The sequence below is a fragment of the Desmodus rotundus genome, chromosome 8 (genome assembly GCF_022682495.2).
Source record: "Desmodus rotundus isolate HL8 chromosome 8, HLdesRot8A.1, whole genome shotgun sequence".
Classification (NCBI taxonomy): domain Eukaryota; kingdom Metazoa; phylum Chordata; class Mammalia; order Chiroptera; family Phyllostomidae; genus Desmodus; species Desmodus rotundus.
Window position 1 is genome coordinate 97225882 of NC_071394.1, and position 26430 is coordinate 97252311.

Sequence of the window (26430 nt, forward strand, 5' to 3'; positions counted from 1 at the left end):
TATGGGAGCTGAGCATGTTACTGAACCTCTTGCTGCGCCTCAGGTTCCTCATCTGTAAAGTGGGGGCAATATTAGTGCTTACCTTCTGGTAGTGCTGTGAAAACAGCATGAGTTAAAACACATGAAGCACTTGAAACAATGCTCGGTACAGAGCAAGTGTGGGATAAATGCCAGCTTAGATGATGACCATTAATTATTGAGACGGGGGTGGGGCAGGGGGGAGCAAAAGACGGAATTTGTGTAGCAGCAAGAGCACGTGCTTTGGGGTCAGACTGACCAGGGTCCAACCCCACTCTGTCACCTGTGCATGGGGCGACTTTAGATGGGGCAGTCCCCATCTCTAAGCTATACTTATCACAATTGTGAACTAGTGATGGCAGAGGTTTAGGGAGGAAAGAGGGCCAGTGCCTGCCCTTAGAGGCCTCTGAAAACGTGAATTTTGTCTTCTCCAGGCCTCCTATTGCCCTGACATTCAGTGTCCAGCTCCAGCCCTGCTTATTCCCCATCTCCTATTACCCTCTTTCTAATAAAAATTCCCATTTTGCAAGGCAGAACTCAGCTAACATTAGGTACTCACTAGCCAAGAAAACTGATTAATATTCAGGTATGAACGACTTGATAACCATAAGCCTCCAGGGCATATCTATGTTTTGAAAAGAACTCTTTGTACGGAGCAGACGTCTAGTACATATTTATTGGCTGAGATAATCTCTAATGGTGGGATTTCAGGTACACTGGAGGAAGGGATTTACAGCACATATTGGGGAAGGAGAGCTTCTGGCTGATGCCAAGTACACCAGAAGTTCACCCAATTGGTCCTTTCTCTTTCCCGCCCTAGCTGCCTAGATCACTGCACAGTCCCTGGCCACACACAGCACTTTCAGGCCTCCAGACTTCCATTCAGGCCATTTTTCCTATTGTCACAATTGTGGCTGACCTTCTAGGCACAGCTCAAATGACACCTCCTTCATGAAGGCCTGTGCTTGTTGCCCGACCAGCACGCTCCCTCCTGACCCCCACTCCATTAGTTCTTCTCCACCCACCACCCTTGGGCTCCTTCCTGGTAACAAAGCTGCAATTTGTTCTTCCAGCTCCAGTTAGATACTCGTTTTTCCAGCCTTTCTTGTAGCTGGGGGTGGTCATGTGACCCAGTTTGGGTTAATGAAAAGTTAGCAGAAATTTGTTGGGGTTTGGGAATAGTTTCGCTTCTCCTGACAAAAGAGGGCAGCAGGGCTGGTGCTGTGTCTTGCCTTTCCTTCCTCCCCTGAACATGAATGTAATGGCAGGAGCTACAGGGGCCATCTTGTGACCTTGAGGAAAAGCCAAAGCAAACAGAGATGTTGCTGAGCTACTGAGCCCTTGCCAGTCACTTCCTGCGTTTTTGTTATTTGAGAAAAATAAATATCATTTTATTTAAGCCTCTACGGTCAGAAGTTTTGGCATTTGTATCTGAACACAGTTCTGACTGAAACACATTCCCTCTCCTACATTCCTACATTAATTGAGCACCAACGGTAAGCTAGCACTGAGATACTGTGGTGAACAAGTTGCAGCCCTTCTCTCAAGGAATTTCAAGGTAGGCCTGGGGGCTGTTTGGAACCAGGGGCCAAATCAGACCAGCGTCAGTTGGGGAAGTTTCCTGAAGAAGGGGAGGAGGGAGGTGAGTAGGAAGGGCAGAGGGAACAACATGCAAAGGCACAAAGGCAAGGGGCCTTGGCCCACATGGGAAACAGTTGACAGGAAGCAGTTTTAAAGAAGAATGGGATGTGGGGGAGGCCCAGAGAACATCCCCACCCCACCCCTCAGCACATCACTCTCCTGAGCCTTAGTCAACCTGCCTTGTATCAGACTCTTCTTCAAAGTAGGGCACCTTGTTGCAAAACTCCAGAAGCCATCATTACTATTCACCTTCAGATCTGTGCGCAGCCCTCAGCAGAGGGTCTGACCCACTCGGGATGTGTCTCTTTCACTAGATCATGAACGCAGCCAGGGTTAGGGACCAAGGCTGATTTGTCTATGTGTCACCGAACCCTGCACGGGGCCTGACAGAAAGAAAAAATGATGATGATGATGATGATAATGATGACAATTACAAGTAAGTGCTTACTGTCTGCCAGACAATGATCTAAGTGTGTTACATATATTAACTCATACATGCCTCACCACAACCCTGGAAGGGCTCACCGTGCTTGTGCTCATTTTATACAGAACACTGAGACACAGAGAGGCTGAGAAACTCGACCAGAGCCACAGAGCTGGTAAGTGGCTGACCAAGGGTAGCCGCTCAGTCCATGCTGGGGGCTAGAAGGACTGAAGCTAGGACGCTTCCCAGGCCCTTGTCGTTTGTACCAGGAAGGAGGTAGTCACGGTGGTGTTATGCAAATGACGCTGACTTGGCTTATTTTTAGCCTCTGGTGAAGCCCTGAGCAAGTGTCCTCAGAGCCAAGGCACTTCCTTGGGCGGTTCTTCAGCACACGGATCCAACAGGAGAGGGGACCTGGTAGGACCTGTCCTCGCCACACCCCTCCTTCGCCCATATTTCTGCTATGAGAAAGGATAGGTAGAATTTTTATAGTTTAAAACTCAAGGATCAGTGCTCAAGGCAACGCTTAACACGTAGGACAGAGCACTAATGGTGTAACATCAGGCACCTGCAGAGGGACTGCTGGGAGGGGCTTCTAAAGGCTCAAGTGCATGACCCATGGACATGGACAATGGTGAGGGGACTGACAGTGGGAATGGGGGGGCGAAGTGGGTGGAGGGGGGCAAAAGGGGAAAAATTGGGATAACTGTAATAACATAAACAATAAAATATTTAGAAGGAAAATAAATCCTCACATTAAAAAAATAAAAAATAAGTAAAAGCTCAAGTTCAGCGCATGTGACTCTGAGCCAAGATGGACCACAGGGAGTTGGCAGAGAAGTGAGGAAAGAAAGTGTGAAGAGGAAAAGGAGCATGGCACATTCCCTGCGATCTTCTTTCATCTGTGCAAGTCTTATTGATTTTACGCAGGAAAAGACTGAGGCTTAGATAGACAAAGTGACTTGTCCAAGTTCTCCCAGCTTACAGATGGGCTCAAATCCAGCCCCTGCAGAGAACCCTCATCCCTAGCCCTGGTTAGAGGCCTCTAGGGCTCCCTCTTTCAGGTGGCCTCTCATTTGAGGCTGATCTTGTAACAAAATGGACTAACTTTTTAGTACTTTTCTCCATAAAGCCCAGCCCTGCTGAGTCACTGGTGGTGCCAGGGCCTCTGCACCCACAGGTCCTGCTAAACTGGATTTCCTCTTCAGTTCAGCCCAGATTTCCTAAGATGCTGCTGTCACAAGGGCCTGGGCCCAGGGCGGGAGGACTGCTAGGAGTCACTGAGCCATCACAGCCTCACAGCACTTTCCCTGCCCAGCTCACTTGATCCTTATGCTAAGCAGGGTCAGGATTATTGTCCCACTTTACAGATGGAAAAACTGAGGCCTAGAAATAGAAGAACTTGCACAAAGTCACACAGCAACTCAAGCGCAAGGCTGGCTCCAGAACACTGTCTCTTGATTTGAGGGCTGCTTATCTTTCCCTGGTGTCCCTTCCTGGAGGAGGGGCTGAGGCAACTAAGACTGAGTTGGGTTTCAACAGGTTGCACAAGGCAGAGTGAGAGAAAGATATAGTGGGGGGATGGGTGGCAGTGGGCAGTTGAAAGGGTAGGAGCCCCCTGAGGCTGGGGAAATGGTCCTGGGCCTTGAATGCCAGGCTGATGGTCAAATTTTTGCACTGCAAGTGCACTGTGAGGAACGTTCCTCAGGACCACGAACTTGGGGCCCCTTCAGTTCAACAAGCCCAGGGCAGGAACTGGGGTGGGGGTGTGGGAAGCGGAAACAGCAGCTGGGAGGGGAGCAGAGCTGACAGAGAGGTGGGTACTTGTTGTCTTTGCCCACCTGGCATCAAAGTTCCCTTCTTCTGGTGATTACACCAAGGGGGCAAGTTAGAGCCCTCGATAATCTCCTCCAGCTTCCCAAGCCTCCCAAATAAGCATGCACCCCAAACATGCAGACACAGATTCAGGGCAAACATCCCCCCCAATTGGTGGCACCTCCTCCTCATGCTTTTTTGATATGGAAATTCTGGAGGGGTCCCTGCCCTTCACCCAGGTTAGACCATCAGCCTCTCCCTCCCAGGAATCTGACTTGTGACATGTGTGACATAAAGCCCGAAATCAGCCCGCGCTGCTCTGCCCAGAGACAGAGCCCTGAAGAGGCTATCTTCTCATTTCAGCCCCTGACCACTGTCTGCTCCACAGTCTGGTTCCTCAGCAACTCCCTCTCTTCTGTGAGACCCCCATATCTTCCCAAGAAAGTCCTTTTTTGTTTGCCTGAGGTAGTTTCTGTTACTTGCAACCAAAGCATGTTAGTTGACACTAATGTGTGGGGAAGGCTCTGAGATTCTAGGTGGAACAAAGCAGGGTTGGGGACAGAGGGGCCTGCAGATTTCACTGCAACCTCCAGGGCAAGACACGGGCAGGGCCCCTGAAGTCCTCCATATAAGGTGTTGCGTCCCAACCCCAAGCTGGGTTAGGGACTTCCACTGTCGGTTCCTTCATCCCCCTCCCTGTAACCGCCTAAGTTGCCCTGAAGATCTTGTCCTAGAGACTTCTACCCTTGTTGAGGGCAAAGAGCATGTTAGAGCTGGTTCAGCTCCTTACTGGTTTTCTATTGCTTCTGTAACAATTCCCACAAACTTAGAGGCTTAAAACAACACAAATTGAGTGTCTCACAGTTCAGTAGGTTAGAAGTCCAACAGTGGTCTCGCTGGGCTAGAATCAAAGCATCAACAGGGCTGCCTTGCTTTCTGAAGGCTCTGGGGGGGAATTCTGTTTCCTTGCTGCTCTTTTTATTTCTTCTCCTTCCTCTTTTCCTTCTCTCCTTCCTTCTCTCCCCACTTTCCCCTCATCTCCCTCTTTATCCTTCATTTTCCTCGCTTTTTCCAGCTTCTAGAGGCCACTCACATTCTTTGGCTTGTGGCCCCTTCTTCCACCTTCAAAGTCGACAATGTTAGGTCGAGTCCTCCCATTGCACCACCCTGACCTCAAACTTCTGCCTCCATTGTCCACTTTTAAGGATCTTTGTGATTACATTGGGCTCACCCAGGTCATCGGGATCATCTCCTTATGTTAAGGTTAGCTGATGAATAATCTTAATTCCATCTGCAACTTTAATTCTCCTTTGCCATGTAATCTATCATAATCACAGTTTCCAGGGATGATTACATCTTGGGGGTTATTACTTGGCAGTCTCTAACCCTCATGCCTGCCACAGCTTGGAGCCCTGAAGATGCTTAACATCTTCCTTCCCAAACCAGCTTCCCTCTCTGACTCTACCGTCATCCTGGGCCCCTAAACCCCAAAGGCAGGAAGGATGCCCTGACTCCTTCCTCCCCAGTCAGTTAAAGCCCAAGCTTGCCTTATTTTCCCTTCAAGAGGGTTTGGCTTCTCTTGCTCCCATTGTGCCTTTCCCAAGAGACTCTGTCATAACTGTGACTGGTCATAACTGTGTTCTTATCCCGGCCCCTTAGCTGCCTGTCTCTTCTCAGCCCCAGTTTCTCATCTATAAAATAGGGCATTAATATATAACCCCCAGAGTATTGTGGGGATTAAATGATACTGTGCCCATAACAAGCCTAGAATACTGGCACTTAATAAATAAGACTTTCCCCTCCCCTTTCCCATGCCCAGTGTTTCTCAAATTTGGCTCATGACCAGATTCCCCCAGGAACACTGTTGACAGTGCTAATTCCCAGGAATCTCTCTTCTAGAGGTTGTCACTCAGGGGTTCTGGTACTAGGAGCAAGGTTAGGGGTAGGGTGTGGCTCAGGGAAATTTCTGTTATTAACAAAGGCACCATATGCCAGGTAGAGTGTGGTCCACCCAGACCTCCAGAACCTTTCCCCTGAGTGTTACAATAGTCTAACAGTAGGCTTGTCTACCTCTGGCTTCCTCCTCCACACATATTGCTGAATTGCCCTAGGCTCCAGTTTCCCTATAAGTAGAAGTTGGGCTGCACTCTACAAGATTCTTCTAACTCTGACATTCTAGGAGACTAATGCTTCTCTTTGATTAAGGCCTTGAAGATTTAGCCACTCAAATATCAAAGAAGTTTGGGATCCAGGGTTGATGTGAACTGCAAGAGGGCACGGAACAGCATATACCTATAGTATCTTGTGGGGAACAATAAGCCCTTGACATGCTCCAAGAAAAAAGGGGATTTCATGTTCAAATAATTTTGGGCAACACTGCTTTCCATAGCCCCCCTCTTGGAGCGCCACAGTATGTTGTGTGTTAAAGGCTCTGAGAAGGCCCGCAGTAGAGAACATTCTTCCACTCTGCAAGAGCACAGTCCTTTTCCCTAGAATGTGGTGCAATGTCTTTCAGTACAGCTTAAGAAGTACCACCTACTTCAATCCCTGATGTGCCTGGGGTCAGGTTCTTCATCCAAAAATCCAGGCCTGGGCACTCTCACTGTCCCCTTCAGACAGTGCCAAGCTCCTAGGTCCAGAGTTCTTCCATCCCTCAATCAGAACAGTTGGGGAGGATAATGAATCAGAAACAGAGCCTGAGACACCAGGAACATGGAACAGAAATGGTCTTTTCACCAACTCTGGGATCCCGAGATGTGGGTGGTGAATTCCCCCGCAATCTCAGGGCAAGGGGTGGGTTAAGGCTGAAGAAGGAAAGTGAGTTGGCTGTTATGACTGAGAGCCTGGCCCTGGCCCTATCACTAACCCATCCGAGGCCCTTGGGCACATAAGGCCACCCTGCCAAGACTGGGAGACACAGCAGCTCTATCTAATATATAGAAACAAACACAGGGAGGCAGTCAAAATGAGGAAACAAAGAAACCTGTCCCAAATGAAAGAATAGGGCAAAACTCCAGAAAACGAATTAAACAAAATGGAGGCAAGCAATCTGCCAGATACAGAGTTCAAAATACTGGAGGATGTTCAATGAACTTAGGGGAAGAATAAATGAACTCAGTGAAAGCTTACACAAAGAGATAAAAACTATACAAAAGAGCCAGTAAGAAATGAAGAATACAAGTACTGAAATGAAGAATATGTTAGAGAGAATCAAGAACAGATTAGATAAAGCAGAGAACTAAACCAGCGATTTGGAAGACAATGTAGTTAAACACACTCAAGTGGAACAGCAAAAGAGAGAGAGAGAGAATCCAAAAAATGAGGATAGTTGATGGGACCTCTGGGACAACAGTAAGCATAACAACATTCACATCATAGGGGTATCAGAAGGAGAAGACAGAGAGCAAGGATTGAAAACCTGTTTGAAAAAATAATGACTGAAAATTTCCCTAATTCAATGAAGGAAATAGACATACAAGTCCATGAAGCACAGAGAATCCCAAACAAGATGAACCCAAAGAGGCCCACACCAAGACACATCACAACTAAAATGCCAAAAGTTAAAAACAGAGAGAATCATGAAAGTAGCAAGAGAAAAGCAGTTATGTACAAAGGAGCTCCCATAAAACTACCAGATAATTTCTCAACAGAAACTTTGCAGACCAGAAGGGATTGGCAGAAATTATTCAAAGTGATAAAAAATGATGACCTACAACCAAGATTACTCTATACAGTAAGCCTATCCTTTGGAATCAAAGGACATATAAAGAGCTTTCTAGACAAGAAAAAGCTAAAGGTATTTATCACCACCAAATCAGTATTACAGAAATGTTAAAGGGACTTCTTCTTTAGGACTAAGAAGAAAAAAAAAGACAAATACAATAAAATGGCAACAACTACATACCTATCAATAATTACTTTAAATGTAAATAGATTAAATGCTCTAATCAAAAGAGAGAGTGTGGCTGAATGGGGAAGAAAGAAAGACCTATATCTATGTGGGCTACCTATGAGTGACTCATAGTCAAAGACACACAGACTAAAAGTAAAAAGACGGACAAATTGGCAGTTACAAAACAGTCGTAATAGTATTGATTCTACCCATAAGGAACAGAATCAATAATATTATGATAACTATGTATGGTGCCAAGTGGGTTCTGAAAATATCAGGCAGAACACTTTATAAAGTATATGATTATCTAACTACTATGCAATATAACTGAAACCAATACAAAATAATATTGAAAGTGAAATATAATTGAAAAAAATAAATAAAATAAAGGGATGAAAAAGATATTTAATGCAAATGGAAATGAAAAAAAGCTGGGGTAGCAATATTTATATCAGACAAAACAGACTTTAAAACAAAGGTTATAGCAAGAGACAAAGAAAGACATTTTAATATACAATAGTCAAGAAAGGGAAACTTCTTAAGTGTCCACCAATAGATGATTGGAAAAGAAGATGTGGTAATATATATGATGGAATATTACTCAGTCATAAAAAAGAATGAAATCTTACCATTTGCAACAATATGGATAGACCTAGAGGATATTATGTTAAGTGAAATAAGTCAGACAGTGAAAGACAACTGCTCTATGATTTCACTTACATGTGGAACTTGAAAAACAAAATAAATGAACAAAAAATCATGGAGAACAAATTGATGGTTTTCAGATGGAAGGGGAATTAGGGAGATGGGTGAAAAAGGGGAAGGTATTAAGAAGTACAAATTGGCAGTTACAAAATAGTCACAGAGATGTAGAGTACAGCATAAGAAATATAGTCAATAATATTGTAATAATATTATATGTGTGGTGTCAGAGGGGTACTAGACTTATCAGGAGGATCACTTTGTAAGTGATATAAATGCCTAATCACTATACTGTATACCTGAAACTTACATAATATTGAATATCCACTTAATTGAAAAATAAAAAACAAAAACAAGATGTAAATGAAAATTTTTTAAAATTTAAAAGTCATAAAGTGCTGAATTGAAGAGCTTAGAGAAATAATGTAAAGCCAGAAGAGATTCTTTAAAATCTTGATCTTTCCTTTAGAAGATCTTCCAGTTGTTCTCAGCCCTTCTTCTTCTTCTTCTTCAGCACCCTTCCCCTTCCCGCTCCAGACTTGCCTTACCCCCTTCTTCTCCCCCAGCTTCCCAGGATGGCAGTCTCTCTTTTCCTCTAAACTACAGTTCTACAGAGGGGAGGCCGGGAGATCAAAACTGAGCCCCAGATAAGAAAACAGACTTGCCCAAGACCACACAGCAAGAAGCCTGGATATGAACTCAGATCTGAGGCTGAAGTCCAAGCATGAGGGAAAGAAGGAACATGCCACAGTTTCCACTTCCTCCATCATTTTGTCCCCAGTTTGTCCAGGTAATTTAATAGTGAGAAAACAACCCACACTGCCCAGCCAGCTAACCACAAACTAGATGGACCTGTCTCGAATCTGGGTGAACCTTGTGGCCACAGAACCCCCAAGGATGCAGCCAGGGCCTTGGTTGCCCCTGAGGAGTGCAGGGTGCTGCCTAGGCTGAAATGAAAGGATACAAAGGGACAAAACCAAGTTTGTTCAGAAAAAGGATGGGTGGACCCAGCTTGGTTAGAAGTTTTTCACACAGAAAGACCTATGACTGTTCAAAGATACTCGGAAAAGTAGGTAAGTAAATGTTAGCACAAATATCTTTTTTAGTGTTTAGTACATAGTAGATACACACACAATCAATGTTTGTTGAAGTGCGACATAAGCCAGCAAGGTGACAGAGCTACAAAGTAAAGCTAACACAGCCTTAGGTCATATTAATAGAAGCACAGAGTCTACAGTGAAGAAGGTGAGCCACATCTCACCATCCCCATCCTGAGTTCAATCCTGGGTCCTGCATAGAATAGGATCTGGACGAACAAAGAGAATCCAGAGGATGTGGGGGTACAGACACCACACCCAACAGAAGCGGCTGGTGGAGCAGGGTGCTCAGCCTAGGGGTGAGCACTGCATGGGCAGACCTTGTGGTTATCCCCAAGTCTCTGTAGGACTCCTTCAGGACAAGGAAACAGGTGGGGCTATGAGCCCAGAGGGAGGGGTGAGGACCTTGGGGAGCCACCAGGACAGGTGCCAGTTCACTATACAAAAGAATTTTCTTAAAACGACATCTATTTTGGGGTGGTAACAAGCACCTACCATGAGAGGTGGCGAGCTGAGGAATGGCTGGGACTGGCTTAGATGACCTTAGCTCAGAACCTACTAATCTCTCAAATAATAATCTCCAAAGTACAGGAGGAAAATCTTAGTTCATCTATTTCTACTCACCTTTTAACTTAAAATAGTTAATAGTATACAGTTGAATTCTGATGTGCCCCCTTGGCCATAAGTCCCCAGGGGCCAGTGGGAAGCTCAACAATACAGATGGGTTTGCTGTGGTCACATTTTCCATTTTCTACATTCGGCCCATTTTGACATATTGCGGTATACTTGTGCTGGGTTGGGTACATTTGAGGATCAAACAATACAGCTCTAACTGGATCAGCCCCCATAACGTGGACAAGTGGCTTCAAAGAGTCCCTGCAAAGGAACCTCGAAAGGAGATAACTCTAATCTAGAAAGTACAAGCAAGCAGCAGGAAATGTGGGAGACAGACCCGCCCTCACCCCTAGTTCAAGTCCTACATCAGCCACGTTACCGCGATGAAAACAATGAATGGTATCTGTCTCGCACATAATTGTTTACTGAAATAATAATGATAATGATAATAATAATAATGAAAAGGGAACTTCCATTCTCTATCATCAGTGAGGAAATTCACTCCAAGTGCATAATGGGCCTTGAGACATTAGCTAATGGTCCACAGTACTTGTATATAATTTCTATATCTATAAACATGTGTATGTTGGGGGTCCCTAAAGCATTTTTCTGGAGAAGAGTGCAATCAAAAACTGTGACCCAGCTAGACACTAGGGGATGCTAGCCCCTGTTTGGGTTTTAGGGTCTAATCAGATTTATTTCAGATTTAGGGACCAAGAAAACTAGGTGGGAGTGTGCCACCCAATAAACATTTCTGAGGCCCCCTAAATGTTTGAAAATTAATGAGAAGAAATCACAAAGTCTTAAAAGGTTTTCCCTGACTCCAACCCCCCAAGATGTGTGCCTATTTAAACAGAGCCAGTCCAGTCTCCTGTTTTTCATTCTCTCATCTCAGTGTTTCTTTTTGTCTCCCCTTTCTCCTCTCTCTCACACACCCATGCATGCGAGCGCGTAGTTGGCAACAACAGAAACCAGGAAGGACGTATTCAGTGCACAGAAAGAGCTTGCCGGCTCTTGAATGTCTGACAGACTTGGATTCACTTCCTACTTCCACCCATGGAAGATGTGAAGGCCTCAGAAAGCCATATCCATTCTCGGAGCCTCAGAATCCTCTGGAAGAATGGGCATGACCGCAACTCAACAATAAAAAGACAAATAACCCAACTTTAAAAGAGTTAAAGGATTTTAACAGACATTTCTTTGAAGAAGATACACAAATGCTCAATAGCGCATTGAAAGATGATTGACATCATTAGTCACTAGGGAAATGCAAATCGAAACCACAATAAGATACCACTTCACACCTAATAGGATGGGTGATATAAGAAATGCAAGTGATGTAATGATGTGGAAATTTGGAGCCTTCGTACAGAGTTGATGGGATTGTAAAATAGTACAGAGGCTTTGGGGAAAAATGTGACAGTTTCTCAAAATGTTAAACATAGATTGATCATATCACCAGCAACTCCACTCCTAGATCTATAACCAAGAGAATTAAAAACTTATGTTCACACAAAGACTTGTACATGAATGTTTACAGAAGCATTATTCTTAATAGTCAAGAGGCGGAAACAGCCCCAATGTCCATCACCTGATGAGCGAATAAACACAATGTGATAGAGTTATACAATACAGTATTATTCAGCCATAAAGCGGAAGAAGTGCTGACACATGCTACAACATGTACAAACCTTGAAAAAATCATGCTTAGTCAGGACGGATCATCTATGGTATGATTCCCTTTATAAGAAATGTCTAGAAAAAGCACATCCACAGAGACAAAGAGCAGATTAGTGCTTGCCAGGGGGAGGGGGAGATGAGGAGTGACTGCCGAACAGTATGGGGGTATTTGGGGGTGATAAAAATATTCTAAATTAGACAGTAGTGATGGTTGCACCACTTTGTGAATATACTAAAAACCACAGAATTGTACACTTTAAAGGGGTGAATTTTATGCCATGTGCATAACCTCTTAACAAAGTTGTCAATCTTTTTTAAAAAGGACTTCATGCACAGGATTGTTATGAAAGCAAGATAGGGCTGCTGGCAGGGCCATGCCCAGCACGGTGGCTTTTCGGGAACGGCAAGGCATAGGAACCTAGTGTCTTGGATGGCTACACTAGCCCAAATTCTAGGAATTTCAGAGCCAGGAGGGAGTCTCGTTATTTACTGATCTGCTTAGTTTGGACCCCAAACAGGACACACCACACTTTACTCAATACAGCTTCCCCTAACACACACTCCTGACTCAACTTTTCTCTTAATTTCTAAACAAAACAATAGAAGTATAGGCACGGGCCCTGGCTGGTGTGGGTCAGTGGATTGAGCAGCAGCCTGAGAAGCAAAAGGTCACAGGCTCTATTCCCAGTCAGGGCACATACCTGGGTTATGGGCCAGGTTCCCAGTAGGGGGTGTGTGAGAGGCAACCAGCTGATGTATCTCTCACACATCGATGTTTCTCTCCTTCTCTTTCTCCCTCCCTTCCCCTCTCTCTAAAAGTAAATAAATAAAATCTTAAAATTATTTTTTTTAAAAAAGTATAGGCACTAGACTATATAAAATCTTTCTTGTCCCCCTTAAAAGGAAAACAGATTGGCTTGAGGCCCAAAGACCCCCTTTGAGGAGACGGGATGCTTTGAGCAGGGATGGCTCCTCTGATTTGGGATGACAGCCTGGGAGTGGAGGGGAAGGTGGTGCTGGGACTGGGGTGGGTGGGGGCTCCCCTCTAGGCCATACCACCTGGGTGAGCCTCTGACAGGCAGCCCCCTTTCCCTGGGCCCAGATCTTGTTCAGCATTTTTGCCCCAAAGGTGCCTTTGAGCCTGAACAGGGGAGACAACTGGCCTTGTCCTTCACATCTAACAGGCTTGGACCAGGGTAGTTTCCAAGGGGAGGACAGAGGGTGGCTGCCTCTGCTTGCTGGCAGATTTGAGGGGACACACCCTCACCCTCCAAAGCTGTTTGGTCCCACAGGGTAGAGTGGGAGAAGCCTTTAGATATCTAGTCAGACTTTTCATTGCAAAAATGGGGAAACTGAGGCTCAGAGAGGTCAAGGGGTTTTCTGAGGGTCAGGTCCCATTGCAAATTAGTGACAGAATCAGGAGTTGGGTACCTACTCTGCCTGCCTGAAGCCTCAAAACAACCAAGGGGGGTGAATATTTGTCACCCTCCCCTGACTTTCTAAGAGATGGAGACTGAGATGCTCACCCAGATGGGAAGACACTGAGCTGGAATTCAAATCCAAGTCCATCTAGGAACCACAAAACATCAGGCTGTTGAAGAACCTATTGAAGTTTAACCCTTCACCCTACCCCATGTCCCATTACCTGTGGTCCCAAGGCTTGTCAGGTACAAGGCGAGCTGTGTGTGGACTGTGCTGATGCCAGGCTGGGCAGGGGAAGAGGGTTGCAAGAGAGGGCTTGCCACATCCCTGTGACGGGGAGAGGGCGGGGCGTGACGTGTCCCTGGGCTCGCCAGAGCGGCATTCCTTCCTGCAAGTGCTATCAGCCCCAGGCCTTCCTGTCTGACTCGACTCTTCCCTATGAAACCCCAGGAGCAGCCAATGGGGCAACCATACCCCCAAGAACCACCCCCTCGGCCATTGCCATGCCATCTTTCTCCAGGGGGAAGTGATATGGGGGACAGTTGCATCACTCTTGGCTGTGCTAAGCTCTGGGCAGGGAGGAGGTGGGGCATCCCTCAAGTTCCCCCTGTCCCTGAATTGTGAGGCTGACTCAGGGCCCAGCCATGTGGGCCAACCGATGCCACTGGAAAGGGTGAGGTTGGGCATACAGCAGCTGGGGGTGGGCGGGCTCAAGGGGCTAGGGACTCCTGTGAGCAGACTGGCAGTGCCCTCTCCTGGTGAAGAAATTGGTGCAGATGGGAAAACTCAAGTCCCAAGGGGCGGCTGGGGACCAAGCTCTCACTGGTAAGGCCAGAGTGGCCCCAGTTCAGCCTGCCTCTGCCTCTCACTCACTTATCAAACACTCTGAAAGTAGGACAATAAGCAAGGCTACACTGCCCCAGTGAGAACCCAAGCCAAAGGGGAAAAGGCCACAACAGGCCCCATAACAGCAAGGCCCCAGGAGCTGTGGGTTCCCAGGAGGGCTTCCTAGAAGAAGAGTCATCAATTTTAAGCTCAGGCCAAAATCTTGGAGTCATCCTTTTTTTCTTTGCCCTCTCATACTCTGTATCTGACCTATCTGAAAAGCATTGTTGGGCTCTGGCTGGTGTGACTCAGTTGACTGAGTGCCGGCCTGCGAACCAAGGAGTCACAGGTTCAATTCCTGGTCAGGGAACATGCCTGGGTTGCAGGCCAGGTCAAGAGGCAACCACACATTGATGTTTCTCTCCCTCTCCTTCTCCCTCCCTTCCCTCCTCTCTAAAAATAAATAAATAAAATCTTCTTTTTTTAAAGCATAGTTGGACTCACTGTTGACATATCCTGAATTTGGCCCCTTTTCTACATGCCAACCACCCTGGTCCAGACAATACAATTGCTAGTCTCTCTGCACCTGCTCTCAGCCCACTATCTGCCGTCATCACGGCAACCAAAAGGATCCAGTTAAAACCCATCTCAGCTCACGTCATATCTCCTCCACTCAGCACCCTCCCATGGCTCCCAGCTCATTCAGAGTAAATCTCAAGTTCTTACACAGCTCTACACAATCTACCACCCACCTCTTGCTCTCTCTGACTTTAATTCCTATGATTTCCTCTCTCACTCTGCCCCAGCCACACTGGGATGTGCCTCAAAAACTCCAGTTAGGCTCCCTTCTCAGGGCTTTTGCCCTGGTTCTTCCTTCTGCTTAGCATGCTCTTCCCCAGACAGCTACCTGGCTCCTTTCCTCATTTCTTCATGTCTCAACTCAGATGTCACCTTCTCTAAGCTGCCTTCCCTGGCCACCCTGAATGAAGTAGAAACCTATAGCCTTTCCTTCTCAGCCTGCCTTACTGTGCACCATCTGCTGTACCATGTATTTTCTTGTTATGCATATTCCTTGTTATGTGTTTGTTTGCTTCAGGATCTAGGACACTGTCTGACACATAGCAGGTGCTCCATTAATTTTGTCGAATAAATAAATGACCTGAAAGAGCAGCCCAAGAAGCATTCCAAAGGCATTTTAGACAGAGGAAACCACAGGCACAACCGTAAAGGCTGAGAGGTAAGGGGGCGCTGCTCATTTCATGAAGGTGGTGCCCAAAGTGAAGAAGGAAGCCCCTGCCCCCACCAAAGCCAAAGCCAAGCAAAGGTTTTGAAGGCAAAGAAAGCAATGCTGAAAGGCATCACAGCCACACACACAAAAAGAAGATCTACAAGTCACCCATATTCCAATGACTGAAGACACTGTGGCTCCAAAGGCAGCCCTAAGTATCCTCAGAAGAGCACCCCCAGGAGAAACAAGCATGGCTGCTATGACATCACCAAGTTCACCCTGACCCCTGAGTCAGCCATGAAGAAGATAGAAGACAACAATACACCTGTGTTCATTGTGGATGTCAAGGCCAACAAGCACCAGATCAAACAGGCTGTGAAGAAGCTCTGTGACATTGGTAAGGCTAAGGTCAACACCCTGATCAGATGTGATGGAGAGAAGGCGGCGTATGTTTGACTGACTCTTGACTGATGCTTTGGACGTTGCCAACAAGATTGGGATCATCTAAACTGAGTCCAGCTGGCTAATTCTCAATATAAAAAGTTACACTGCAAACAAAAACAAAGTGGCGCCTGTGTGTTGAGAATCTGCAAACAATTCAGTACAGTGGGAGAGCAGGGGCCTTGGGGGCTGAAGGAAGGGAGAGGGAAAGTGAGAGAGGCACGGCCTCAGAGGCCAGGCCAAGAAGACTGGACATTGCCCTTAGAGTGATGGGAGCCACGCAGGAGGGACACGTTCAAATTAAGTTTTAGACAACAATTTGGCTGCCATATTGTGGGTTAGTGGGGAAGCTGTGAGCGGCAGGCATCTGGTGAGTGCAAGCCACTGCAGGGGAAGGAAGGACAGGGTCAAGGTGACTGCACTGTCCATAACAGTGGCCACCAGCCACATGTGGTTATAGAGCCTTTGAAATGCAACTGGTCAGAATGGAGATGTGCTGTGAGTTTCAAATACACACTGGATTTCCAAAATGTGGTATGAATAGAAAATATATACAATAGCTTGTTAAGAATGTTTGTATTGATTATCTGTTAAAAAGATAACATTTTGGATATATTGATAAATAAGATATATTATTAACATTTGTTTTACTTCCTTCTTTTTGTTATTTTTATTTTTTAAAGGTTTTATTTATTTATTTTTTGAGTAAGGGAGAGGGAGGGAGAAAGAGAGGGAGAAAGAGAGGGAGAGAAACATCAATAGGTCGTCTCTCCCAACAGAGGCCCTGGTCTGCAACACAAGCGTGTGCCCTGACCTGTTGGGAACCGCCCTGACTGGTTTCAGAAGCTGTAACACCGCATGGCTAAGGATGAGTAAAGAGACCTTGGGACTATAAGCCACTAAGGAGACAAAGCTGATCTTCCTGGCAGGGGCACCGGCCTCTGCCCCATTCTACTTCACCTTGCTTGGCCCCAGGCAGATGGCTGGTTAGCCAAAGACTGGTAAGATTCCTCAAGGGAGGGACGACCTAAGACAGGCATGGTCACGAAGGGGCTCTGAGGGAAGGACTTGGGGGGCTATAGGAAAAGGGGGTGATGGACCCTCACCCCTCATCTTTGACATAGCCTGAGTCCTCATTCTGTCTGCAAGAGGTCTCCTAATCTCTTGGCTGCCTTACATCCCCCTCCTGACTTAAGCTTGAATCAATGCCTGAGGCCAGTACAGCTCTGCACAGGAACAGGTGGCTCCCTGGGGCGATCAGGCCTAAGAAAGAACACATAAGATCCTGTGAAAACTGCTTTGCTAAGAATGTCCTCAAATTTCTGATAAGGCTCCAAGCATGAATTGAGTTTATTTCCCAAAGTTTTATAGCCCTTTAGCTAACTGACCCTGACTCAGAATAAGCCCTCATAGTTCTTTGAATGTTATCTATTGTTTGATCATTACTGCCTGACAATGATGAGTTTTACCTGATTCCTGTGCAACTGAACCCAATAAAAGTCCATCGAGGAACATGCTCATGGCCCTTCTCCTTTGAGAGACTGGCCACCTTTCCTCCCCAAGCAGACCATGTCTTGGTAGACTTATTCTCATCCATGATGGAACAGGGATAGGGGTGCTCTGCAGGCGGGCCCCCCCCACACTGACCAGGAATTGAACTGGCGACCTTTTGGTTTGCGGAAAATGCTTAACCCCCTGAGCCACACCAGTCAGGGCCTTTTTGCTATTTTTAATGTAGTTACTGGAAAACTAAAATTTTTTGTAGGTACATAGAGCTCACAGTATATTTATTTTGGATAGCACTTATTTAGAGATTAGAATGGACAGGACTTGGTGGTCAATGGACCATGGTGGGTGAGGGAGACCTTTGTTCTAATTGTAAGTCTTCAGTCCCCTCCGATTGCTCCTTTGCGATGACATCATGGTCTGGAGGCAGAGAGAGTGGGCCACGTGGGAGAGCCAATGGAGTTAGTTTTCATCCCAACACAAACACACACAAACAATTCATATCTTCACAGTAAGAACTATTTAGAAATAGGTTGACAAAATAGGCAACGAAACCTCTGTCCTAGTGGTACATAAGAAGAAACTTGAAGACCATCAGTAAGCAGGAAAAAGGAAGTTGAACTAATTAGTTATTCTCAAAATGTGGTCCTTGGACTAGCAGCATCAGTAGCACCTTTTAGAAATGCAAATTCTCAGGTCCCATCTCAGTCCTCCCGAATCACAACTCTGGAGGTGGGACCAACAATTTGTAGTTTAACAAGCCCCCAAGGTGATTCTGATGCCTGCTCAGGTTTAAGAATCACTAGACTAAATAATACTTCCTATCATATGACGGTTTCAATGACTGGCACATAGTAGGCATTCCAAAAAAATCAGCCACTACCATCTGTTGGCCTGCTAGTCACAGGTTAAAGTACTTCCCCTCCCTGAGAAGATACAGAGTTTACCTTCTGCAACACCTGGTTGTATGAGAACTTGGCACAGGATGGAGGCACAGCCTCAGGGCATTTCCTCTCTCCACTGCAAGCAGATCTCCAGGGCCATGAAGAGCTGCCAGAGGAGTAAGGGAGGCATAGCTCAGCTCCATTACGAGGTAACCTCACTGCTATGTGTGGAGGGATGGAGGGTGAAGGGCTAATTCATGAGACAACCTCCCATGACAGCCCTGGGGAGCCAGCTCAGCAGCTGAGCTTGGCATCCAGCTTCCCTGCATTCCAGAGCTGCCAGCCTGAGGCCCACCTGACTCAGCAAGCACGTGCACTCTGGAGACAACAGACAGCTCGGCCTCAGTCTCCACATCTATAAAATGGAGAGAAGGCAGCCCCTATCCGTGGTGAGGTTATTTGTATAAGGTGCTCAGACTGGTGCTGGACTGCCAGGCCTCGCTACGCCTTGGCATTCTTGTGATGAGGCCATGAGATCCCTCAGGCTGATGAGAACTCCCTAGTGACTTCTGAGGTCTGAGAATTATGCCTTGTAGGTGTAAGGGGGAAAGAATGTGCACCTACTATGAGCACCCATTTCCTGACAAAGAGCTCCTAAAACCCTTGTAATTTCCTTAGATGATGGAGATGATGGGATCATTTTACAGAGTTCCTAAAGCCCTTGAAATTTTCTGGGTGATGGAGACCTCTATTGTTCTAATGAAGCAATTCTTGGTGGGCTCTTGGATAGCTTCAGGATGGGGGCTGGTCATCAGAAAGACCAAGCAAAGATTAGAAATGTGTAACTTTCAGCTTCTGGGGAGGGGAGAGACGCTGGAGTTTGAGTTAATATTTAACCATGCCTTCTTGATGAGGCTTCAGTAAAAACCCCCAAGCTGTGGGGTTCAGAGAACTTCCAGGTTCATGAACACATCCACGTGCTAGGAAGGTGGCACGCTCTGACACCACAGGGACAGAAGCCCCGTGCTTGGGGCTCTCCCAGACCTCACCCTATGCACCTCTTCATCTGGCTGTTCATCTGTATCCTTTATATCTGTAAATTAAACCAGTAAACATGAGTAAACATTTCCCTAAGTTTTGTGAGCATTTCTAGCTAATTATTGAACCTGAGAAGGAGGTTGTGGGAACTCTCAATTAATAGCAGGTCAATCAGAAGTGTGGGAGTCCCAGACTTGCAGTTGGTGTCTGAAGTGGAAGAAAGGTCACAGAAATAAGCCCTTAACCTTTGGAGCCTGTGCTAACTATGGATAGTTAGTGTCAGAATTGCTTGGTGTGAGGGGGAAACCCCCCCACACACATTTGGTGTCAACACTTAAAATACTAGGATTGAACATATAAGTAAATATTGTAGATAACGAGAGAAAGATTTATCCCTGTTAAAGAAAGAAATTACAAATAAAGAAAGGGGGGAGGCTAAAATGAACCCTGTGGTATTGGATTGAAACCAAAGGTACCAATATAAACTCGCTTGTGGTATTATTATAATACAGAATCTTAGTCCACTGGGGTTGCTGTAACAAAATACCATAGACTGAGTGGTTTATAAACAACAGAGATGTATTTCTCGCAGTTCTGGGAACTGGGAAGTCCAAGATCAAGGCGCCAGCAGATTCAGTGTCTGATGAGAACCTGATTCCTTGTTCAGGGACTGACACCTTTTCGCTGTGTCCTCAAATGGTAGAAGGGGCAAGGGATCTCTTTGGGGTCTCTTTTATAAGGGCATTAATCCCATTCATGAGGGCTTCACTCTCCTAATTATCTCCTGAAGGCCCCCATCTCCTAACACTTTGGGTATTAGGATTTTAACATATGATTTGGGAGGACACAAACATTCAGACCAACCACAACATGTAGATATAGATGTGTGTACATGAAGATATATATAATCACAGCGCTGTCTTCTCAGAGGGCCTAGGAGAAATGGCATCAGTAGCATTGAGCAAACCCAGCACCCAGATCTTGGTTTCTAAGCACCATTCTTCAGTAAAAGAAACCAGTACTCCTTCAAAAAGCAGATGGTTATAGAGCTGGAACGGGGAAGACAGAAGATTATCCTTGAACATCTTTTGGTGCCTAGAAAAGAGGAAGTGCTTGGAAAAGGGTGGGGGCTATAAAAGAACACAAGAACCAAATGGATGGAGCTCCCAATGGCCAAACTGGGGACAATTTGATCACATACCTAGTAATAGCATTGGATTATAACCCAAGGTATAAAATGAATATAGATGAGACCATGGCTATAAATAAATAATTGGGAAAAAAACAAATGAGGGAGAAGAGACAGCTCTTCCTTTCAGAAGAATGTCAGTTAATAAATGCAGAAGGAAAGTGGGAGATAGAAAACCACCATTTGGCAGCGATGATCTTAACAGAAAGCCCCGCCGATGACTGCTGAAGTCAGGGGTGCGAGTTCAAGGAGAAACAGAGTCTCAAACGGTCTCCTTCAATATACTTATCAAGGACAATGTATACAATTTTATACATTTAATTTTAAATAAATAAAATAACCTTGAAATGTAATTTCCAAAATTATAAATGTAAAAATTACAAAGAGAAACAGAGTAACTGTATAGTGGAGAAACCCAGCTTAACCAAGACATAGCTTAGCCAAGGGACCAAGGTGAACATCACCAGTCATTAGTTACATGGACACCATGGATCTGTGTTATGGGGCGCTGGAAAGGACACGATACTGAACCTGTCATATTCTGGCCACAGAATCTCAATCTAATCATGAAAAAACTTTAAGCAAACCCTAAGTGGGGGACATTCCATCAAATAACTGGCCAATTCTTTTCGAAAGGGCCCAGGAAATGAGAAACAAAGGAAGAAGGAGGAAGAGCCACAGATGGGAGGTGACCAAAGAGTGATGCCAACTAAATGTAACGTGGAGCCCTGAAAGAGAGAGACCTTGGAGCAGGAAAAGGATGTTATCGGAGACATTGGTGAAATCCAAATGAGGTCTGCAGTTGGGTAAATAATGTTGTACTGGTATTAACTTCCTGGTTTTCATCACTGTAATGTCATAGTATTAGATGCTGACATTAGGGGAAGAAGCTGGCTGAAGGGTTTACAGAAACTCTCTATACTATTTTGCAGCTTTTGGTAAGTCTAAAATTATTTCAAAATAAAAATTTTACAGAAGACACACCCAAAACATTAGCATACAGAAATATTTAAACTAAAAGTATGAAAAAAAAGTCCAGGTAAATTCTAACCAAGAGAAAACAGGCATCATTATATATATAACAAACAAAACTAGCTTCAAAGCAAAATGGAAAAAGATGATTACCAGGTAATAATAAAGGGGATACTTCATAGGATATGTGATGTGTTTGTCTAGTAATAATGTGTTATCTAGCAATGATACAAAGATACATTAAACAGAAAATAATGGATTTACTACAAGAAATTGACAAATCAACTACCAAAGTGGGAATTTTTAACACAGCTTTCTCAGTAAGGGCTAGATTAAACAGACAAAAATTATTAGGAATACTGATACCAATGAAGATTGGTATAACAGACATACGTGAAACCCTGCACCCAACGTTTAGAAATGTATATTCTTTTCAGCACATGTAGATACTTATAAAAATACGTCATCTACTGGATCATAAGTTAGGTCTCTCAATAAATACTAAGAACTGGTCCTATAGATCTAAACAGCAGCATCCTCTGGCTTTTGCCACAAGGAGTCGAGCATCTCTCATCCAAGTGTTGTAAAAACAATCCAATTTTTGGTTCCACTGTCATTTACTCCAAGGTTCTAGTGTCTACTCTAAGTGTTTGATGTGTTCCTTCTCTGGAACACAGTGTCCAGCTAGACCTAATTTCTCAGACTCCTTGGCAGTTAGGCTTGGCCATGTGACTAAGTATGGCCAATGGCATGGGACTAGAAGCAATGTCTGGGGCTTAAGACACTGGGTGCAGGCTCTGCCACACTCTCTTCCTTTCTGCTGGCCGGAACCCAGATATGCCACTGATTCAACTTCAATCAAGCAGTTGAAGACAATATCCTGGGGGATGGCAGAACAGTAAGTTGGAGGGAGCCCGTGTTCCTGAATACCTGAAGTGGGTAAACCTGCCCTGCCAGCTTCAGAATTCTTACAAGAGAGAAACACATTTTGTTTTTGAAAGCGCATAATGATTGGGAGTTGTTGGTCATAGTAGCTTCGCCTTTACCCTAATACATTAGCCTCACCCTGGACAAGAGCCTCCCACTGCCACCTATGATAGCAACAGTTATTTTTCGCTCCAATTATTTTTAAATTGTGGTAAAATACGCATGACATAAAATCTACCGTCTTAATCACTTTTAAGTGTACAGTTCACTGGTATTAAATCCATACATAATGTTGTGCAACCATCACCACCACTCATCTCTGTAACTCCTCATCTAGTAACACAGAAACTCGTACCATTGAACATTAACTCCTATTCTCCCCTCCCTAGCCCAGGCAACCACCATTCCACTTTCTGTCCTTCTGAGCTTAACTTCTCTGACCACCTTATATAAGTGGAATCGTAGTGTTTGTCTTTTTGTGATTGGCTTCTTTTACTTACCATAAAGTCCTTAAGTTTCATCCATGTTGTAGCACGTGTCAAAATTTCATTTTGTAGGCCAAATAATACTCCCTTGTATGTATAGACCACGTTTTGCTTATCCATTCATCTGCTGATGGACACGTAGGTTGCTTCCACATTTTAGTTATTGTGAATAATGTTGCTCTGAACATGGTGATATTAATATCTCTTTGAGACCCTCCTGTCAACTCCTTTGGATATATACCCAGAAGCAGACTTGCTGGATCACATAATAATTCTATTTTCAATTATTTCAAGAACTGCCACCTGTTTCCACAGTGGTTGTACCACTTTACATTCCCACCAACATAGCACAAGGGTTACAATTTCTCTGCAACCTTCCAACTCTTGTTATTTTCTGTTTTTTTTTTTAATTAACATAACCATCCTGTGGTGATAACAAACAAAGTTGCTATGGACATGTATGTAAAAGTGTTAGTGTGCGCATACGTTTTCATTTTTCTTGGGTAAATTACCTATGAATGGAATTGCTGGGTCATATGATAAGTATACTTTATAAGAAACTGCCAGACTTCTGGCTAAGACGGAGGCATAGGTAGACACACTGTGTCTCCTTGAACAACCAAAAGAAGGACAACAACAAATTTAAAAACAAAAAACAATCAGAACTGACAGAAAATCGAACTGTAAAGAAGAAACATTCATCCAGACTGGTAGGAGGGATGGAGATGGGCATCTGGGGCAGAGAGGACTTGCAGCAAGGCGGCGGCTGGCAGACTGGGTGAGGAGCCGGCTGGCAGACTGGGTAAGGAGCCAGCTAGCAGAGTGGGCAGTCCCATATTTGTGTGCAGATAAACTGGGAGGAACAACTGGGGAGCCAGAAAGACCATGCAACCCAGGGTTCCAGCAGGAGAAATAAAGACTCAAAACCTCTGACTGAAAACCCCTGTGGGGGTTGAGGCAGCAGTGGGAGAAACTTCCAGCCTCACAGGAGAGCTCATTGGAGAGACCACAGGGTCCTAGAACATACACAGACCCACCCCCCAACCCCCAGGAATCAGCACCAGAAGGGCCCAATTTGATTGTGGGTAGAAGGGGAAGTGACTAAAAACCAGCAGAGAGCTGAGAAAGTGGCATTGTTTCCTCTTAGACCCCTTCCCCACAGACACAGCGATGTGGGTTGCCCCACCCTGGTGAACACCTAAGTCTCTGCCCCTTACTACATAACAGGCACGCAAAGAGAAAAAAATATGACCCAAATGAAAAAACAGATCAAAGCTCCAGAAAAAATACAACTAAGCAACGAAGAGATAGCCAACCTATCAGATGCACAGTTCAAAACACTGGTAATCAGGATGCTCACAGATTTGGTTGAATATGGTCGCAAATTAGATGAAAAAATGAAGGCTATGCTAAGAGAAACAAAGGAAAATATACACGGAACCAACAGTGACGGGAAGGAAACCAGGACTCAAATCAATGATGTGGACCAGAAAGAAAAAGGAAACATTCAAGCAGAACAGAATGAAGAAACAAGAATTCAAAAAAATAAGGAGAGACTTAGGAACCTCTGGGACAGCCTTAAATGTTCTAATATCTGAATCAGAGGGGTGCCAGAAGGAGAAGAGGAAGAGCAGGATGAAAACTTATTTGAACAAATAATGAAGGAGAACTTCCCCAATCTGGCAAGGGAAATAGACTTCCAGGAAGTCCAGGGAGCTCAGAGAGTCCCAAAGAAGTTGGATCCAAGGAAGCCCACACCAAAGCACATCATAATCACATTACCCCAGATTAAAGAGAAGGAGAGAATCTTAAAAGCAGCAAAAGAAAAGGAGACAGTTACCTACAAAGGAGTTCCCATAGGACTATCAGCTGATTTCTCAAAAGAAACCTTACAGGCAAGAAGGGGCTGGAAAGAAGTATTGCAAGTCATGAAAGTCAAGGACCTACATCCAAGATTACTCTGTCCAGCAAAGCTATCATTTAGACTGGGAGGGCAGACACAGTGCTTCCCAAATAAGGTCAAGTTAAAGGAGTTCATCATCACCAATCCCTTATTATATGAAATGTTAAAGGGATTTAACTAAGAAAAAGAAGATAAAAATTATGAATAGTAAAATGATAACAAACTCACAGGTATTAATAACCGAACCTAAAACAAAAACAAAAGCAAACTAAGCACACAACTAGAACAGGAACAGAATCACAGAAATGGAGATCACATGGAGGATTATCAGTGGAGAAGGGGAGGAGGGACTGGGAGAAAAGGTACAGAGAATAAGTAGCGTAAACAGTAGGTAGAAAATAGACAGGGGTAAGTTAAGGATAGTCTAGGAAATGTAGAAGCCAGAGAACTTATATGTACGACCCATGGACTTGAACTAAGGTGTGGGGAATGTGGGTGGGAGGGGTGTTCAGGGAGGAGGGGACTAAGGGGGGAAAATGGGACAACTGTATTAGCATAATTAATAAAATATATTTTTAAAAAGATTCTCTTTATCTTTAACCTTTGGCATTTTAATTATGATGTGTCTTGGTGTGGTCCTCTTTGTGGTCATCTTGTTTGGGACTCTGTGTTTCCTGGACTTGCATGTCTATTTCCTTCACCAGATTAGGGACGCTCACATTCTTATTTTTTCAAATAGATTCTCAACTTTTCATTCTTTCTCTTCTCCTTCAGGCACCCCAGTGATACAAATGTTGGAATGCTTGAAGTTGTCCCAGAGGCTGCTTATACATTCCTTACTTTTTTTAATTTTTTCTTCTTCTTGTTCTGATTGCTTGTTTTTTCCTTTCTTATGTTCCAAATCATTGATTTGATTTGCAGCTTCATCCACTCTACTGTTGTTTCCCTGTAAATTGTTATTAATTTCTATTAGTGAATCCTTTGTTTTTGACTGGATTTTTTTATGCTGTTGAGGTCCTCACTAGGTTACTTGAACATCCTTTTTTCTTTTTTAAGATTTTATTTATTTATTTTTAGAGAGAGGGGAAGGGAGGGAGAAAGAGAGGGAGAGAAACATCAATGTGTGGTTGCCTCTTGCACAGCCCCCTAGTGGGATCTGTCCCACAACCCAGGCATGTGCCCTGACTGGGAATCGAACTGGCAGCCCTTTAGTTTGCAGGCCAGCACTCAATCCACCTAGCCACACCAGCCAGGGCTTGAGCATCCTTATAACCAGTGTTTTGAACTCTGCATCTGATTGCTTATCTCATTTTGTTTAGCTCTTTTTTGGAGTTTTGATCTGTTTTTTCATTTGTTCCATATTTCTTTGTCTCCTCTTTTTGGCAGCCTCCCGTGTTTGTTTCTATGTATTAGGTAGAACTGCTCTGACTCCATGTCTTTGTAGCATGGCCTAATGTAGTAGGTGTCCTATAGGGTCCAGTAGCACAGCCTCCCCTATCACCCAAGCTGAGTACTTGAGGTGCACCCTTCATGTGGGCTGAGTATACCCTCCTTTTGTAGTCAAGCCTTGGTTGTTGTTGGCAGGTCGATTGGAGGGATTTATCTAGGCCAGTCAGCTGCAAGGACTGGCTGTGACCGTGACCACCAACCTCCATGGAGGATCAGAAGTCATCTGTCCACTGGGTGCATAGGCTCTGGGGTTTCCTGGGCAGCACAGACCAAGTTC

At 44.8% G+C, this 26430-nt stretch overlaps 1 protein-coding gene and 1 pseudogene across 5 annotated transcripts in view; one reads left to right on the plus strand and one right to left on the minus strand.

Moving 5' to 3' along the window:
• The window catches only part of TMEM40 (transmembrane protein 40), a 33958-nt gene extending 15563 nt beyond the window's left edge, over positions 1–18395 (minus strand). For 3 of the 5 annotated variants that reach the window (XM_045192435.2, XM_045192434.2, XM_045192436.3), the window contains exon 1: positions 13530–13655. The gene's annotated coding sequence lies outside the window, so the exon portion shown is untranslated. Of the gene's footprint in view, positions 1–13410; positions 13430–13529; positions 13656–18253 lie in introns of those variants that run through there. The other 2 variants (XM_045192433.3, XM_024556777.3) reach the window with 2 other exon arrangements.
• Positions 15391–15867, plus strand: LOC139441104 (large ribosomal subunit protein uL23 pseudogene; annotated as a pseudogene).
• Positions 18396–26430: the final 8035 nt, after the last annotated feature.